Below are 18,929 nucleotides of genomic sequence, written 5' to 3' on the forward strand. Positions count from 1 at the left end.
GGGCATGGGTCTGGATTGGTGTGAGTGTCTGCATGGGTCTGGATTGGTATGAGTGTCTGCATGGGTCTGGATTGGTGTGGATGTGGTTTTGGATGGGTGTGAGTGTGGATGTGTGTGGGTGTGAGCATGGGTCTGGATGGGTGTGGATGTGGTTGTGGATGGGTGTGGGTATGGGTCTGGATGGGTTATGGTTTGGAAGTGGATGGGTGTGGGCATGGGTCTGGATGTGTCTGGATGTTTTGATTGTGGATGGGTGGGTGTGGGCATGGCTCTGGATGGTTGTGGTTGTGGATGGTTGTGGATGGGTGTGGTTGTGGATGTGGATGGGAGTTGGTGTGGGCATGGGTGTGTATGTGGGTGTGGGTGTGGTGCGGTTGTGGATCGATGTGGGTGTGGGTCTGGATGGGTGAGGGTGTGGAAGTGGATGGTTGTGGGCATGGGTCTGGATGGGTGTGGATGTGGGTGTGCGGGTGTGGATGGGTGTGGGTGTGGGTATGGATGGCTGTGGTTGTGGAAGTCGATGGGTGTGGATGTGAGCATGGGTCTAGATGGGTGTGGATGTAGATGGGTGTGGGCATGGGTCTGGATGGGTGTGGTTGTGGTGGCTGGGTGTGGATGTGGGCATGGCTGTGGATGTGGGTGTGAATGGGTGTGGATGTGGGCATGGGTCTGGATGGGTGTGATTGTGGGTGAGGGTGTGGTTGTGGATGGAGGTGGGTGTGGGCTTTTGATTGGATGGGTGTGGTCGTGGGTGAGGGTGTGGGTGTGGGTGTGGTTGTTAATGGGTGGAGGTGAGTGTTGGTATTGGTGGGTGTTTGTCTGTTTGGGTCTTTTCATTATTACAATATCATCAGATACGTACCAAATTGGTATGAAGGATGCTCTTAAGTGTAACATTAAACTAAACATCATCATTTAAGCACTGTATCATTTACTACTTTAGTTACCTCTGCTGGTATGTAACTTGCTGCAAAGCCTGCCTTCACGTCCTGATACGGATGTCTTTGCAGAAACATTGTGTGCCTCTCTTCTCTCTCATCTCTGTCGCCACTGTAAGGAGAGTACATTGAATGTTTATTTGTTGTTTAATGCTGCACTAAGCAATATTCTAGGCATATGTTGGTGGTCTGTAAATATTCAAGTCTGGACCAGACAATTCAGTGATCATTAACATGAGTGTCAATCTGCCCAACCAGGATTCAATGACATATGTCTATTTACCAAGCCATCGAGCCTGACAACCCGATCCCGTCAGTCGCTTCTTGTGACAAGCATGGGTAAAGGTATACCGGGTATTCAATAACACTACTATTTTTTCTATACATATTTTAACACTGGAGTTACTACATATGCAATATCACCATGGACATACACTGTAGATAATGTTTTCTTTGAAGAAACATGGACCAGAAGTTATTTTGTGGGGCTTATATATAGGAATGGCAATTGCATTTACAGTAGTAATTTTGACTTCATCAATAATAAAGGTTATATTTTTCTAACATCCATTTAACATTCATGCTGTTGAGAACTTTCTTAGGTTTAGTTTAGTTAGTAAAAATCACATGGAACAAGGATATAGGAACAAGCTAGACACATTACATTACATTGTCTTACCTGAAGTTTCCCTGAATCAGATTCCGCAGATATGTGGCAAGATTGTCCTCCTAGAGAAATAATAATGAACTCTCTGTATAAATGCATCATCTAAACTGTGGACAATGTGAGACTCACTTACTGTCAGTTTCTTTCATATGCTAAAATATTATAAAATAAATATCATATATATGTATATTTATATTTATATATTCTAATTTAACACCTACCTCTTTCTGAAAGAATGCCTTTGAAATTTGCATAGTTTCTGGTAGATGAATATTGTTACTTTCTGGAACTGAATCAAAATATATTGTCTAGTTGATGAAATGTAACTCCATACATAGAATATCATAGAATTTAGTCAGTGCACAGTTCAGAGTATAAAGCTTGTTAATGTTGTAATAGGAATTGATACATTATTTTCTGGCACCCTGTACCTGTAGGTAACTCCAGGAATGTTATTAAGCATCATAATGCTTTATGGTCAATCAGGCTTTTCCTATTTCATCTTAAATTTTATCCTCATCAATAATCAATGTGTTTGATGCACATCTAAGGTATCCTCACCTGTGTCCTATTCACTGCCATAACCAGGTGGGGATGATCTTGTGTCACTTGCTGGGTGAATGGAAGTAATTACAGTTGCAGGGAAGATAAATACTGGTACATTAATAATAATGTTTCGTAACCTACATTTTACAGCAAAGGAATAAAAAAGAAAAACAAATAATATGAATGAAACAACTGCCATGGTTACAATGAATTAACTTTATGCATGACGATGATTGTAGAAGAAATACATGCTTCTAACAATAATGGTGCTAATATAGTTGATGCTAATATGTGTACTGACAGGGAAAGTCTTTGTGACAGTCTGTGTTCAGTGATTTAACACATTATACCACATACAGGTATCTCTATGTACTGTCACTACAACAGTTCTCTTGCACTGTAAAGGGTTGAAGAGGGACATTAATACAAAGTACCATTAATAGAGTCTCACCATTAATGTTGTCCACGCATTGGCACACCGACAACTCCAAGTGACAATCCCTGCAAATTTGTCCTGAGAAAATGAAGATATTTGAGCAAATCAAGGCCGATATTAAGACTAAGTAACTGTATATTAATTCCTATTTAATATTCCAAAGTATTTATGATATTCCAAACCATAGACACTTGTAGGGCTTCCACGGGTACTCGAGTACTCGAGGACGAGTCGGGTTTAGCTGGACTCGAGTCCATTTTCAAGGACTCGAGGACTCGAAAAGGGGAGATAACTCGAATTATTGACGTTGACGGACTGTCTGCCATGTGCTGATCATGAGTGGCCGTTAACGTCTAATATTTAGAAAAAGATATAACTTTATTATCCCGGAGGAAATTCTCATACATCCAAACTGTCTCAAAATAAATATATACACAGTTCATAAAAATATACACAATAATTACATGCTCAAAACGAATGCTATTTACAAATAAAACTGATATAATTCAATTAACCACATTGGTAAAGAGGCTGAAAAATTCTAGTTCTAATCACATGATGGTGATTCAAAATATTTGTTGCATTCACGAATACTTGATGGTATGAAAGACTGTCGAGTTCCAGATCTGTTTTGAGGGAAGGTAATCGACAGCAGCATCCAGAAGGAAGTAGTTCAAAATGGTGAGAGGGGCGGTGGGGTAGCCTAGTGGTTAAAGCGTTGGCTCGTCACGCCGAAGACCCGGGTTTGACTCCCCACATGGGCACGATGTGTTAAGCCCATTTCTGGTGTCCCCCGCCGTGATATTGCTGGAATATTGCTAAAAGCGTCGTAAAACTAAACTCAGTCAGTCAGTCAGTCAAAATGGTGAGATCAAATATGTCAACTATCAAATTTAATTTTAGCTGTCTTTTTGACTATACTCGAAATACACTCCAGAAATTTTGCAAGCAGTATTAACAATTTCGAAAAGTCTGTTTTTGTTAAGATGAGACAGATCCCCATACCAACATAGAAAATTGTAGGTCAACACACTTTGAAAACTGTCATTACGGTTTTGTAAATGCCTTGACGATAATAATGTTCAGAATCAGAAATTAGGCCAGTAACAGTGGCGTCATCTGCAAATTTCACAGTAAACAAGTCATATATTGACAAGTAACAGTCATTGGTATACACAACGAAGAGTACGGATGAAGGAACACAGCCATGTGAATCTCCAATAGAGGTTGAGAGAAGAGAAGATTGATAGCCATTGACACTGACATACTGAGTTCTAAGTACCCTGAATTCTTCAACCCATCTGTTATTGCTTTTATTAACACCTAGATTAAATAGTTTACTCCTCACACGGTGTGGCTGTATGGCATTAGTTGTTACAGGTCTGCAGATGAGAGTAAATATTATACATCGATTAAGATTACACTTCTGAAAATGATTAGGTAACTATCTTAACAATTGATCGTTTGCTTGAAAGGTATGAATTTCGAGTACTCGAGTCCGAGTCGATTCTCAGCCCTCGAGTACTCGAGTCCAAAAAAATGGACTCGTTGAAGCCCTAGACACTTGCACATTTAATGATATCTTATGCAACATTAGTAATCAATTACACATACAGAGTAACATGTACCTGAACTGGCCGACATTGTACTTGTCAAAAACATGTACTTACATTGAATCGTTTGCCTAACTATGGTGAATAAAAAGAAGTCCTCAGTAATTCATGATCTGATGGTATTTGTACATTATTGACCATAGCTGTTAACCACTTGTTTACTCATCTGCTGGTGTAATTCATATCATTTGAAAATAATTGTTTATGGTGTGGTTAATCTATTAATTTGTACCTACCTAGTTCATTCAGGCTCACATAATGGAACTCAGAGATATGTCCCAGGAATAGCTTCTTGGTTTTATCTTGTCTATTCACTGCCTTGATCGTGACTGGGTGTGTTTCCGATGCTGTTGTGATTCATCGATCTGCATGTACACAATGTATCATTAATTATCATTTGAAAAGTCTCACAAGTAGGTTTAATACTATAGTGTGATTGGGCAGCACAGTGTTTAAAGCATTCATATCTACAAGCCTCAAATCTAGATTCTGTTATTATCATTGGTAAATGGGTGAAGCCCATGTCTAGTGTCCCCAGGTCATGTGTCATGATGTTAAACCAGACTTACTCTCTCAAGGCAAGATAACATGTCATACAAAACCACTGTGTATATAATTATACAAAAACAATTTTCAATGCTGGCTTACTGTATTTGGGTGTGTCCTCAGATGCTCCACAATGTTGTCCCTAACCTCCAGAGCATTCATTTCAAGTTAAGCACATGATAGATCTGGTCACTCAGGGACAGAAACATGCAGTTTCCTCCACCTGAGTTGTGTTTCACTACACAGCCCCTTCCCCTTGCCAAGTCTTCTAATTTCTGGAGAAGATGGTCATAGGATAGTGCTGTTGGGGGCATAATTTGTTTTTGTAGTGCCCTGACATTCATGTAGATATCTGAAAATATATGCCAAATTTCAGAACTGGTATTTAGGCAGAAGAACATGGGCAAACAAAAATTCTTCAGATTTTCTTTCCTTTCTTGCTTGCAACTTATAGTGGTAAATGTTGGATTTGCTTCCTTTACCTGTGTTCAGACACGCATCAAATACGTTCCTTCTTCTGTGAGCTGTCATCTAATAATAAAGTACTTGAAGGAAACTGATAGCCAGTGTTCTAAATTGTAAATATATAATATTGTGATGTTAATATTGGTATATGAGTTTGATATTGCTTATGTGTTAACTTAGTCTCACCACCACGTGGCTGAAGTAATGCTGATGCTGCATAAATTTGTATTTATGTAAGTGATAACATACATGTGGAAACTCAAACAAAAATTGTAGTAACTGCATGCTTCCAATTAACATAAAAGATTATCCTATATAGTCCAAAAAGCATATTTGGTCAGCATGACTGAGCATCTATATGTGCATATTAAAGTAAACAAAAAGTTTGTGAAATGCTGAAATGTTAGCAAAAATAATCTCTTGAGCATTAAGGTTATTTTTAAAGTTAGCAACCTTTTGTATTTATGTGCTAACTACTTAATAACATAATGTTTTGTGAAAGTTTAATGTATATGGTGACACATACATACTAGCAGTCTTTGAACATGTGACCCTAACAGACTGCACCTGTATGTCTACTTTGCCTTCTCTTTTCTCCTTCCTTCTGCCTTGTTGTTGCTGTAATCTGGCAAACAGATCGCCATGAAACTTTTTTTCCAATCCGCACCTTGTATTTGTGGAGCTTGTTGTCCACTTGTAAAATCTCCCCCTCAACAGCTTTTGGAGAGGTGATCTTCTCCCCAGCCCTGGTTACTCCTTTGTCCTTGCCCAGATGACGAACAAGAACAATCTCCCCCCACTTCATACTGAGAAGGGGGATTGGTCTTCAAATGTTTATCCACCATTTTCGATGAAGATTTGTCTGATTTTATCAGGACTTCTCTCCTGATATATTGCAGTTCTTTCAATCTGCTAAGGGTCCCTTCACTAACCTAATAAAAAGTAAATAAATTATAAGACCGTACATGCGTCCATACCATACCATGCCAGATAACATATACCATATCATACCATATCATATGCCAAACCATACCATACCATCTACCACACCATATCACACGTCATACCTTACCATACCCTTTGCAATACCATATCACATCATAGAATATTGTACCATACCATATCAGATGCCATGGCATACCATGCCATTCCATATAACATACCATATGCCATACCATATACCATATCATATCATATGCCGTACCATAACACTCCATATGCAATGTCATGCCCTGCCATACCACACCATACAATTCCATATACCATACCATGTGCCATATATCATATACCATACCATACACCATGCCACCATACCATATGTCATACCATATAACATAACATATACCATACCATACCATATAGTATACCATACCATACCATATACAATACCATATACCGTACCATATAGTATACCATATCATACACCATACCATATGATATGTCATACCATACCATAACATACCATTTATTATTCCACACCATACCATACACCAACATTATATCATATGTCCTACCATACAATACCAAATGCCATACCTTATCATACCATACCATATCATATGCCATACTATACCATATTCCATGCAATACCATATCATATGCTATAACATATCATATGCCATATCATATGTCATACCGTACCATACCTCCTACAATGCCCTATTATACCATACCATAGCATACCATATACCATGCCATATATCATAGCATATGCCATACCGTACCACATGAAATGCCATACCATACCTTACCGTATACCATACACCCACCATACCTTATCATACCATGCTAAATCATATGCCATACTATACCATATACAATGCAATGCCATACCATACCATACCATATGCTATACCATACCAAATGATATGTCATACCATACCTCCTACAATGCCCTACTATAGCATACCATACCATATACCATGCCATATCAGAGCAAAGCAAAGCATATGCCATATCATATGTCATGCCATACCATATGCCATAGCCTATCATTTGCCATACCATACCACATGGAATGCCGTACCATACCATACACCACACCATGCCATATCATATGCCATACCATCTCATGTCATACCATACCATATGTCATACCATACCATATGCCATACCTTATACCATATCATATGCCATACAATATGCAATGCAATGCCATATCATAGCATACCATACCATTATCATACCATACCATACCACATACAATGTCCTACTATACCATACCATAGCAAACCATATACCATGCCATATCATATACCATACCATGTCATAAGCCATACCATGTGCCATACCATATCATATGCCATACCATACAACATGTAATGCCCTACCATACCATATACCACACCATACCATATGATATGTCATGCCATATCATATGCCATACCATATCATGTGCCATACCATACCATACCTTATACCATTTTCCATACCATGTCATACCATATATCATACTATACCGTATACCATACATCATATCATATGTCCTGCCATACCATACCATATGTCATACCTTATCATACCATACCATATCATATGCCATACTATACCATATGCAATGCAATACCATACCATATAATATAATACCATACCATATGCTATACCATATCATATGTCATACCATACCAAACCTCCTACAATGCCCTACTATACCATACCATATACCATGCCATATGATATTATATGTCATACCATATCATATGCCATACTATACCATACAAAATGCAATGGCCTAGCATACCATACCATACCATGCACCACAACATACGATACCATACCATATGCCATACTATATCATATGTCATACCATACCATATGCCATATCATATGCCATACCATATGTAATGCCATACCATATCATAGCATAGCATGTCGTACCATACCATTTGCTATACCATACCATTTAATATGCCATACCATATCACATGTCATACCATATCATACCATACCACATACAACACCCTACTATACCATACCATATACCAAGCTATATCATGCCATATCATATGCCATACCATACCATATGCAATACAATTCCAGTCACCTGAGATTGTTCTTCAACAGTTTCATATTCTGCATTGCCTTCACATGTGTATCCATCCATACTTTTCCCTCCTGCTTTCAACAGCCTGGTGATATGGTGTGGATGGAATCCAACCATGGCTCTGTAAGGACTGCAACCTACAATATATAATGCACAGTATCCCAGAAAACACTTAGAACAAACCACAGACAAAAACAGCTTGTATCAGCATGGACTTGTTACAAAATGTTACAGGTAGACCAGTAGTGGGACTGTCATCAGTCATCAGGACTTATTTTCAGAGTATTTCTGTGGGATGAGATAATGCCATGATCAGGGCCATTTTCTTCGCTCTTAAATATCTTACCAATTGCTGAGTTGACCGATTCATTGTGACTGCGGCAATAGTCAGGAAGACTGTCTACCCAGGAGATATCATCCAGGTGCTGAAGGTCATACCGCAAACAGTCCTTCCACACTCTATGTGAACGCTCGTCCTGAAATTATGAAAATTACGTTTATGTTTGAAAATATCCTCTTCAATAAAGGCAGTGAAAATATTGTGTCAAATGCAAATACCTATTTTGACTTCTGTCATATGTTCCCATGTTGTAACAGGTGAGACTTGCCTTCACAAGTGTTTTTGAAGGGTGCCACTGCTCACCTTTTCACCTCTGGTATCATCACTATTTGATGATGATTCATGAACACATACAATCACATGCTGATGATATAGTAGGAATCATACATTCGACTCATCATACATCCGATTTCTTATTGATGTGGAAAGGTTTTTGTTGCTTTTATCTTGGGAAACATATGTGCAGGGGTGGTGAGGTAGCTTTTGACAGTTTTCTTATGAATATCAAAGGGGTTTAGTTCCATTATTTGTTTTCATCTGTATTTACAGATATATCACCACTGTCCTCCATGGCAATCATTTTTATCCATTACACACACCCCACCCACACCACCCATAAATTATGAACGGTCCCTCACTACAACTATAAGGACCTACATGCAACATGCAGCTTGGCTGGAAACAGACTCTACCTGTTATTATTGAAGACAATTTCTTACCTTTCCTTGAGACTGTGGGTGGTAGGTTTGAGAATGGATGAGCCTGACTCCAAGTTTTTCACAGAGTGAATTCATCATGCCCTTAAACTTGCCACCCTGATCTGTTTGGATAATTTTGGGAGCACCCCATTGGTGATCTAAGTACACCTGCACTAAACTTTTAACAACACTCGGTGATGTTTTGTCATATAATGACCTAAGCCAAAAAAACCTAGAAAAAACGTCCAGTATAGACAACACGAAGCGATAGGTGATCCCATCTTTAGTTTCTAATTTGCTGCTGAAATCTACTAAGTCAATTTGGTGTCTTTCAAAAGGTACACATGCTCTCACAGGTTTTAAGGGTGCCTCATTTTGGAAGGTTGGATGCAACTTTGTCCAACTGCTGCTTCTGTGGACGTAACGTTCTATTTGGGGCCTGCTTATTCCATGGAAATGCTGAGATATTGTGGAATATAGACGTCTTGCTCCCGCCCCTTTTGTCATTTGACAAAATGCTTCTACAATATTCTCTATTTCATCACTTTTGGGGACAATTTTACCCAGTGAAAGGATTCTCTTTTCTTTTTCACCAGAAACTGGGTTGTGAATATCTTTGAGACAAAGTTTATATTTGCTAATTTTCTTATATGCTAATTTTTGAATTAAAGATTTCTCTTTCACTGGAACATTGATGCTTGCAGAAAGTATGGCTTCCACTGAATTGTAGAGTTCTGGTGACAAGTGTCGTAGGCACTTTGATGGGGTATGGGTTTTATCAAGAAATATAGACATGTTTGTATATTCTCTGAGTTAAGTTAAAGTTGTGTTATCTAAATCTAAATCACAGTGCTGACAATATGCATGAAATATCAGCAGCTTATTATCATGACCATCAGCACAGCCATGTACAGGTCAGCTACCCTAATGAACCTTAGAGTATGGTCGGCTGGCCACGGAAGTTTAACACTGCGGATGAGGTGCTTTTTGGATACTGCAGGTTGACCATACATGTATCGTAATACGATACAGGGCAGCCTGACAGTAAGTATAGTATATAGACAATGAATTCTTAATGGAACGGGACTTGACCCTCGGACAGCGGCTAGGCAGGTGGGCTGACGATCGCCTCTGTGATGCTGCCTGGCCGTAGCTGCACTATCATGTAATTACATACTTAGCTGACGAATAAAGTGTTGTGGACCCACTGATGGACTTTTGTGTTTACCACCATAACGCTTTAACCAGCCCGTGATATATTGGGTCAAGTCCCCTTACATTAAGAATTCATTGTCTATATACTAAAAGACCTCATTTTCAGAAATTCCCTTCCTCATATCGTTCAATTTATTGCCACCAGACGCCATGACACTTTGTCCGATATGATAGAAAGTGCCCAGGTAGCAGAGGACACATACCAAATGTCTGGTATGGAGGGAAACATGTCTCTCATCTTATCCATTAAAGTTACGCTGGACATTTCAAAGATTGATACCATTCGACAAGGACTTTCAGCCAGTGAAGTTGATAGGTGTTTCAGTGAACCTCTTTTCACAGGCGATACACTAACACAGTTTGCGCCCTTCACCCCCAAGGACATTGAATCAATTATCCGCTCTTCAAAGCCTACCACATGCGACTCCGACCCCATACCAACTAAACTTCTGTTTCAATATCTTGACCTGTTGCTGCCAAGCATTACCAAAATTGTCAACTCAAGTTTGGAGAGTAGTGTATTTCCATCCAGATTCAAACATGCTGTAGTCAAACCTCTGCTAAAGAAACCTGATCTTGACTCTCAGAATCTTCAGAACTTTCCACCTGTCTCAAATTTATCCTTCATTTCCAAGATAAGTGAGAAGGCCGTGCATGTCAGACTGAAAGACCATCTCTCGAAACATCTTCTGCTTGATGAATTCCAGTCAGCGTATCGGCAATACTATAGTACGGAGACTGCCTTACTGCAAGTGACGAATGAGCTTCGTTGTGCGGTCGACGATGGTAGGATTGCTGCTCTAGTGTTGTTGGACCTCTCTGCAGCCTTTGACACAATCGATCACCATAGACTCTTGTCCAGGCTCACACAACAGTACGGACGTGAAGGTCATGCCCTTCAATGGGTGACGTCTTATCTGTCTGACCGACAACAATGGGTTGTTGTTGGCACTGAGAGATCAAAAGGCACTGTAATCACATGTGGGGTGCCACAGGGATCAGTCCTTGGTCCAGTCCTGTTTGTGTTGTATACCGGATATGTCGGAAGGATTACTACAGACCACATAGTTTCTCATCATGCCTATGCTGATGACACCCAGCTCCTGAAAGCATTTCATCTGTCAGATCTATCTACGTCTCTTCAGTGCATCGCTGAATGTACGCAGGACATCAAGTGCTGGATGACAGGAAACATGCTTAAACTTAATGACACAAAAACAGAAGCAGTTCTCATTCGTACAAAGCAACAACTCAGCCAGGTCAAAACCGACACCCTTACAGTCGCAGACTCTGACGTCAGATTCTCTGATGTGGTTAAGGACTTGGGTGTCCACATCGACTCTTCCTTGACTCTGGATGCTCATGTTAACCGTCTGAGCAGGACCTGCTACTTTCACCTAAGATCCATTGGTAACATTCGGCAATACCTGACAACTGCTGCAACTCAAGCCCATGTTCGAGCTCTTGTTACATCTAGGCTTGATTACTGTAACAGCATCCTTTTGGGCCTCAGTTCTAAACTCCTTGATAAGCTTCAGAAGATCCAAAATACTTCCGCCCGCATCATCAGCAAGACTTCTAAACGTTCCCATATAACACCAGTGTTGAAAGAACTGCATTGGCTACCAGTTAGGGCCAGAATTGACTTTAAGATCCTCTGTCTGACATACAAGTGCCTCCATTTTTTTGGTTTGGCTCCCTCCTACTTGTCTGAACTCCTACATCCGTATGTCCCCGCACGCAACTTGCGCTCAAACACACAAAACCGACTGGTCATCCCATCCTACAAACTGAAATCCTTCGGACACCGATCATTCTCTTACTCCGCGCCTGTGCTTTGGAACTCTCTCCCATGTGCCCTTCAAAGCTCTGCCACAATTGACATTTTTAAGTCCAGACTTAAAACCCACCTTTTCTCAGTATATTATGTATAACTTCATCTGTAAATACTCCAGTGTAAATATTCTGTAGCGCTTTGAGCATGCCTTAGGGTGTGGAAGGGGCGCATTATAAATATGCATTTCTTATTATTATTATGACAGAACACATGAAGGGCAGCAGAAGCCAACTAATGACTTTCAACCATCCCCCAGCAATGCATTCCCCCAACCCCTCCCTTCCCCCTGCCATCACCCAGTTTTCCCCGTCCCACCACCTACCATCCCACCCCCAGTGTATCATGCCCACAGACACCCATACATGTGCATCCACTGTGGGTTATACCATCTCAGTCCCAATGAGTGTCGCCTCCACCCCCTCAACTTATTTCCGACACCGCTTATTACCTTCTTTGTGAATGTGTTCCGTTTCATGTCCCTGTTCTGTATGCTCTCTATCGCAGCATACACCTGTGTGTCTATGTTCCATCAAAGTAATTGTCTGTCCTCCTGGCCACCGCTTTCTAATATGTACTGAAGTATATATGTATGTATTCATGGGCCATTGTTTGATTAATGTTTGGTGTTGAAAGATGTGTTTGAAATATGTCTGAGATTGATTTGCCATGCTTTGCTTTTCATGGTAGTGTTGTGCCCATAAGCTGGAATATGATGTTTTTGATATATACCTAATTGTGTTGTTGATATGACGTTAATAGGACTTGAAAGTGCGTTTTGAATGGTGTGACGAGTGTAGATGAGAACGTGTGTGCGTGTGTGTGTGTGTGTGTGTGTGTGCGTGAGAGTGAGTGAGGGGCTGTTGTTGACTGGTATTTTAGATAGAACATGAGAGAGAAGAATTGCGCGTGCAAGAGTGTGTATGTGTATGTGTGACAGAGAGAGAGACAGGCGAGAGACCGTTTGTGTGTGTTAAAATGCAAGGAGAGTTTAAGTTTGATTTGAATGGTGTGACGTAAGTACATGAGAACGTGTGTGTGCGCGAGCGAGAGCGACAGAGAGAGAAAGAAAGAGAAGGCGAGAAAGAATGGGAAAGAGTGTTGATGTCGAGATAGAACAGACGAGAGAGAGAGTGAGTGTGTGTGTTAAAATAAGTATGCTATGAATAGTGTGAGAAAGTGCGCATGTGTGTGTGTTGAGAGAGAGTGTGTGAGGGAAAGAGCAAATTGACTCTTATTTTATTGCTAGAAGGATACAAAATGTTCAGGTGTGTGAGCGAGTGTGTGTGTTAAAATAAGTATGATATGAATAGTGTGAGAACGTGTGCGTGCGCGTGAGCGAGAGAGTGTGTGAGGGAAAGAGAATTGACAAACTGTTGAGGTGTGTGTGTGTGTGTGTGTGTGTGTGTGTGTGTGTGTGTATATATGTGTCTTCAAATATAAGAAGAGTTTCATGTTTATATTGTATCTAAGCTTGACTAATATTTAGGAATTTGTTGTCCATGCATAGCATAAAATGTGCGCCGAAACATGCAATCTTTCACCTGAATTTCTTGAATGTATTTGTAATACAGCGCTACTTAAGCTTAATCAAGCAAATTATTCTGTCATTTATGTTATTGTTTTAAAGAAAAACAGAAAAATGGTTCCACGACACAAATCTTTATATGTCCTATACAAATCTTCACACAAATGTTGTCATTCTTATGTCGATATTCCTGTCAGCAAACTTCAGCTGAAATCATGTTTTCAATTTTGCGATTATCATGGTGTCTTTTTAACAATGTCGGTATTATAGAGCGTATCCCTACTACTGGGGAATTTGTGTAATTATTGTCACATCAGCTAACATGTGATGTTATTTGGCAATTTGAAACAATATCATAACTTTTCGTATAGGTGACGTATAATGTATCTAATGTATTTTGTAACTTAATCGCTACCTCATTCACAATGCCTATAAGGACGTGGGACACGTCCTTCTTCACAGAAAGGCGTATGTCGTAGGCACTTTGATGGGGTATGGGTTTTATCAGGAAATATAGACATGTTTGTATATTCTCTGAGTTAAGTTAAAGTTGTGTTATCTAAATCTAAATCACAGTACTGACAATATACATGAAATATCAGCAGCTTATTATCATGACCATCAGCACAGCCATGTACAGATCCGCTGCCTGCGTGTAATTAACCCTAATGAACCTTAGAGTATGGCCGGTTGGCCACGGAAGTTTAACATTGCGGATGAGGTGCATGCTGGATACTGCAGGTTGACCATACGTGTATCGTAATACGCTACAGGGCAGTCTGACAGTCAGTATAGTATATAGACAATGAATTCTTAATGTAACGGGACTTGACCCTCGGACAGCGGCTAGGCAGGTGGGCTGACGATCGCCTCTGTGATGCTGCCTGGCCGTTGCTGCACTATCATGTAATTACATACTTAGCTGACGAATAAAGTGTTGTGGACCCACTGATGGACTTTTGTGTTTGAAGAGACAATATCCCACAAAACGCTTTAACCAGCCCGGGATACAAGCATGGTGGAGGCATTGTGTCCTGAAGGAAGGAAAAGAATATTTAACTATTGTTATATTTGGGATTACACTTTCTTTGTAAAATAATATTGATCTTGTGACATATTTTTCAATTAACTGTATCAGGTATGTTATTGATCATACTTTTATGATAGAGCTCAATAAATTTTAAACATTCAGTATTTATTGTTAAGTTGATTATAATTTTACTCTTAGTAAACATAATTTATTCATCTAGATATGCAGCTTTTTTTATAACATTTGTAAAAAGTTACTGCCCGAGAAAGGTAAAATACTGATATGAGCAAATGCTATAGAAAATATATAATATATTATCCCATCGATGACATTATGTACTTGGAGGTTTGGTACAGAGTAAGAATACATGAATTGCATCTCTTTCTCCACTTTCTGATGTCTTATTAGTATTTAATAGTATTTTCCTGGTATTTGGTAGTGATATGTACTGTAATTTTGTGTCAAACGTAATTCCTGGCACCTACCTTACCAGTCAAGGGGAAAGCATGAACAGAGTTTAATAGAACTACACACTGATACAATACAGATAACACAAGTCTAGTCAATATGAACTTATTAATCTTGACATGTTATGAAATAAGTAATAGTTGCCAAGTTGATTTTAAACTTTCTTCTGAGTTATACAGAATTTTGTATATGCCTTCAATAATTGACCTAATACAAAAGGATATTTATGAAATCATGGTATTATCATTTCCTTTATACTTGAATTTGGAATATAGGTAATGACATTTCAGTCATTTGGTTGTTATTGTTTATATCTTTGATGTATCTGTAAATTCATATTTCTATATATCTTTAATATGTTAAACATTTCTCTTCAGTGAAAACCAAGACTCGATCTGTTATTAATATTATATTCATTCTGCCATATCAATGGCTAGATTGTAATTTCAGTTATGTAAGCTCTTCTTCATTTTTATATTATCTTCAGTATTTAAAATAACAGTCAAAAATAATATTTCTTAGACATTTGATATCAGTTTACCATCACATTTTCCCCCTTTCTGTGTTGCTGATTTTTGTTGTGATGTCACAAATTAATTCATGTTTGTTTCTCATTCTACAATTGAATTCCATGTGATATCTGTTTTCCATGTTATTTTCTGTTGATATTTTTAAAACCTTGATGACATAACTTCACTTATACTTAGGAAGTTTTCTCTTATACTTTCTGTATTTGTTATTTCTAGCTCACCAAATGTTTCCTTTAAATGGCTCAATAAATCATCAATTTTTCACATTATATTTGAAAAGTCATTTTCCATCTTACTCACATCAGGATCAGTAACATATAATTCCTTGTTCAACTTAAATATGTTTCTACTATACTGTTTTGTTTAAGTTTTCTTTTCAATTCCCTTCAAGCATGGGCGAGGTTATAAATATCTACTTCATTTCTAGGTTCTGGATTGTTTATGCAATAATGTAATTGCCTAAATCAGTTGTGGGGTCACAAACTAAAGTTCAATCATTATGCTACAATATTGATTCATTCTCAAATTCTTGAAAACAAATAGGGTCACCATTTGTAAGAGTTAATCTAAAAAAATCAAAACGTGCTTTTTAATTGTGTTCATAGCAGTTATTCTTGAATGGCCTCATCAAGATAAACACAGGGTAAATCATTTTCATTGCCATTGTTTCTCTTACAAATTCCATTGAAAACTCATGCATATAATTCAATTAAGAATGATGACAATAATAATATACTGAACTGCAAAAGAAACGCAAGTTACTATGTTCAAAACATACGTTCCAAATGAAATCCTTTTAGGACAACAAAGTATACCATTATAGAACCAAGCATTGGAAGATGGTTTTGCCGTTGTTGCCGCTTATTCTTGACCATATCCCCCAAACGCAATCATTTTAATGTTTTTCGTGTTTTTTTGCATGAAGTTTTTGTGTTTCACACAAAATGTATGCATTTCACTCCAATTTGAAGCTTTATAAGGCAGGTCATTCAAAAAATACCATAGAACACAAAATTGACTGTGACAACGCGGAGAAAACATGCCACGTCTAACTGAACAGCAACGAGGAATCGCCGTTGGAATGTTGCAGACCGGATCCACACCAACTGCAGTGGCCAGGCACTTCAGATGTCACGTGACAACAATCACAAGACTATCCGCAAGGTATCGTCAAACCGGTAATGTTCGAGACCGACCACGTTCAAGACATCCCAGGGTAACAACGCCAGCGCAAGATCGTCACATCCGGGTTACTCATCTGCGTAATCGACAGCAACGAACAACACAGACGGCTGCAACCATTCAAGGGCCAAAACGTCACATCTCTGCAGACACTGTTCGTCGTCGTCTGAGGGCAGCAGGGATCAGATGTCGCCGTCCTTACGTTGGACCGATTCTGACGCAACGTCACCGCCAAAATCGTTTACAGTGGGCGCGACAACACCAGCGTTGGCGACGTCAACAATGGCAACAAGTGTTGTTTTCTGATGAGTCCAGATTCAACTTGTCCCTAGCCGATGGCCGATTACGTGTATGGAGACGACGTAATGAACGTTACGCCAACTGTTGTGTTGTGGAAGCTGACCGCTGGGGAGGAAGTCTCATGGTATGGGGTGGCTTCAGCTACCACCACTGAACACGTTTACACGTGTTTCGTCAACGTGTGACTGCTGTAGTCTACAGAGACCAGGTCCTTCAACACCACGTTGTACCGCTATTCCAGGCCCAACCTCAGCTCCAGACGTTCCAGCAGGACAATGCTCGTCCTCACACTGCACGGGTCTCTATGGACTTTCTCAGAGGGAACAACATTGCTGTACTGCCCTGGCCCTCTCTGTCCCCGGATATGGCACCAATCGAGCATGTGTGGGATGAAATTGGTAGACGGACACAGACAGCTGCTCAACCTCAAAACCTTAGAGATTTGGAAGCCAGATTGGTCAGGGAATGGAATCAAATTCCCCAAGCCTTCTTTCAGACACTTGTTGACTCGATGAGACGTCGTTGTGCTGCCTGCATTGCAGCCAATGGTGGTCACACGCGCTACTGATTGACACACTGTTTCGTGACATTTTTGGTGTGTGAGGGTGGAGTGACAACATATGCTTTTACAGTAAACTTGAGTGTTGTTTTCACCAGAGATCACGACTCATTTCTTCAACAATCACTTGTCTGTCGTTTTTTCGCAGTGTTAAGATTGTTTGTTCCATAGATTCAGAAATATTGACATTTCTAAATCAACTTGCGTTTCTTTTGCGGTTCAGTATATATAGAATTACAATGATAAGTATACCAATAACATTCCTTCTGAAGAATGTATGACAGTGTAGAACAATCTAACAAAAGGACTAACTGAAAGTTAACTTTGTAAGTTGATATTACAGCACAGTGCAGTCAGTGGCAGATTAACTTACCTGTTTGTGTGAGCATTCAGGTGATGCTGACCATTCTTCTTCTTCTACTTTGAAGTTTTTTTCAGAGACTTGTTTCTGTATCAGTGCCTGTACTATAACGAGTGTTCTTGAAAGAAAACTTTGTACTGTCTGATAAAGGTATTGAATAGTCTTTGGTTTTATACCCTGAGGTCAAATTTCTTTACACTGTTAATTAATTTCAACAACCTTCAACTAGTTACCAGTTAGACACTGACACTGACACTGGGGATGGGTAGAGAAGGGAGGGGTGTCTTGGCATCTGAGGGAGGAAGGGGTGCAAGCAGTTCACAGCATAACAGTGTTTGTCTCTTCTAGACTTGCATGAGCTAAATTGTTACAAGTGGAAACTCCTAGTTAAAACAGAAAGTTTCATTGGTCTGTTAATGGCTGAATCAACTGAATACAGGCTAGCTAGTGCAGCACTGACTGTGCAGACTTCCCATAAACATATCAACTGATACTTTCCTAATTGCTACTGAGTAGCTGTCTGTTCAAATCTGCTGCTGCTCACTGGATAGTTGATATGTGAATTCCAAGGAGAAACTGACTCCATGGAAGCTGTGAGAACCTCTGTTAATTTGAGCAAGGTGATTAGCT

General features: G+C 39.5%; 1 protein-coding gene and 1 long non-coding RNA gene across 2 annotated transcripts in view; one reads left to right on the forward strand and one right to left on the reverse strand.

Moving 5' to 3' along the window:
- Window positions 1-18,929, forward strand: part of LOC124266302 — a 102,144-nt gene that overhangs the window by 50,858 nt on the left and 32,357 nt on the right. The gene's annotated exons all lie outside the window — the stretch shown is intronic.
- Window positions 2,177-4,542, reverse strand: LOC124266300. Its single transcript, XR_006895724.1, has 3 exons — window positions 4,437-4,542; window positions 2,603-2,665; window positions 2,177-2,217 (listed from the first exon to the last, which is right to left on the reverse strand). It is a non-coding gene; the product is annotated as an uncharacterized LOC124266300 (long non-coding RNA).

Source organism: Haliotis rubra, unplaced genomic scaffold, assembly GCF_003918875.1.
Source record: "Haliotis rubra isolate DU_JTF1 unplaced genomic scaffold, ASM391887v1 Scf1246, whole genome shotgun sequence".
In the NCBI taxonomy this organism is placed as follows: Eukaryota; Metazoa; Mollusca; class Gastropoda; order Lepetellida; family Haliotidae; genus Haliotis; species Haliotis rubra.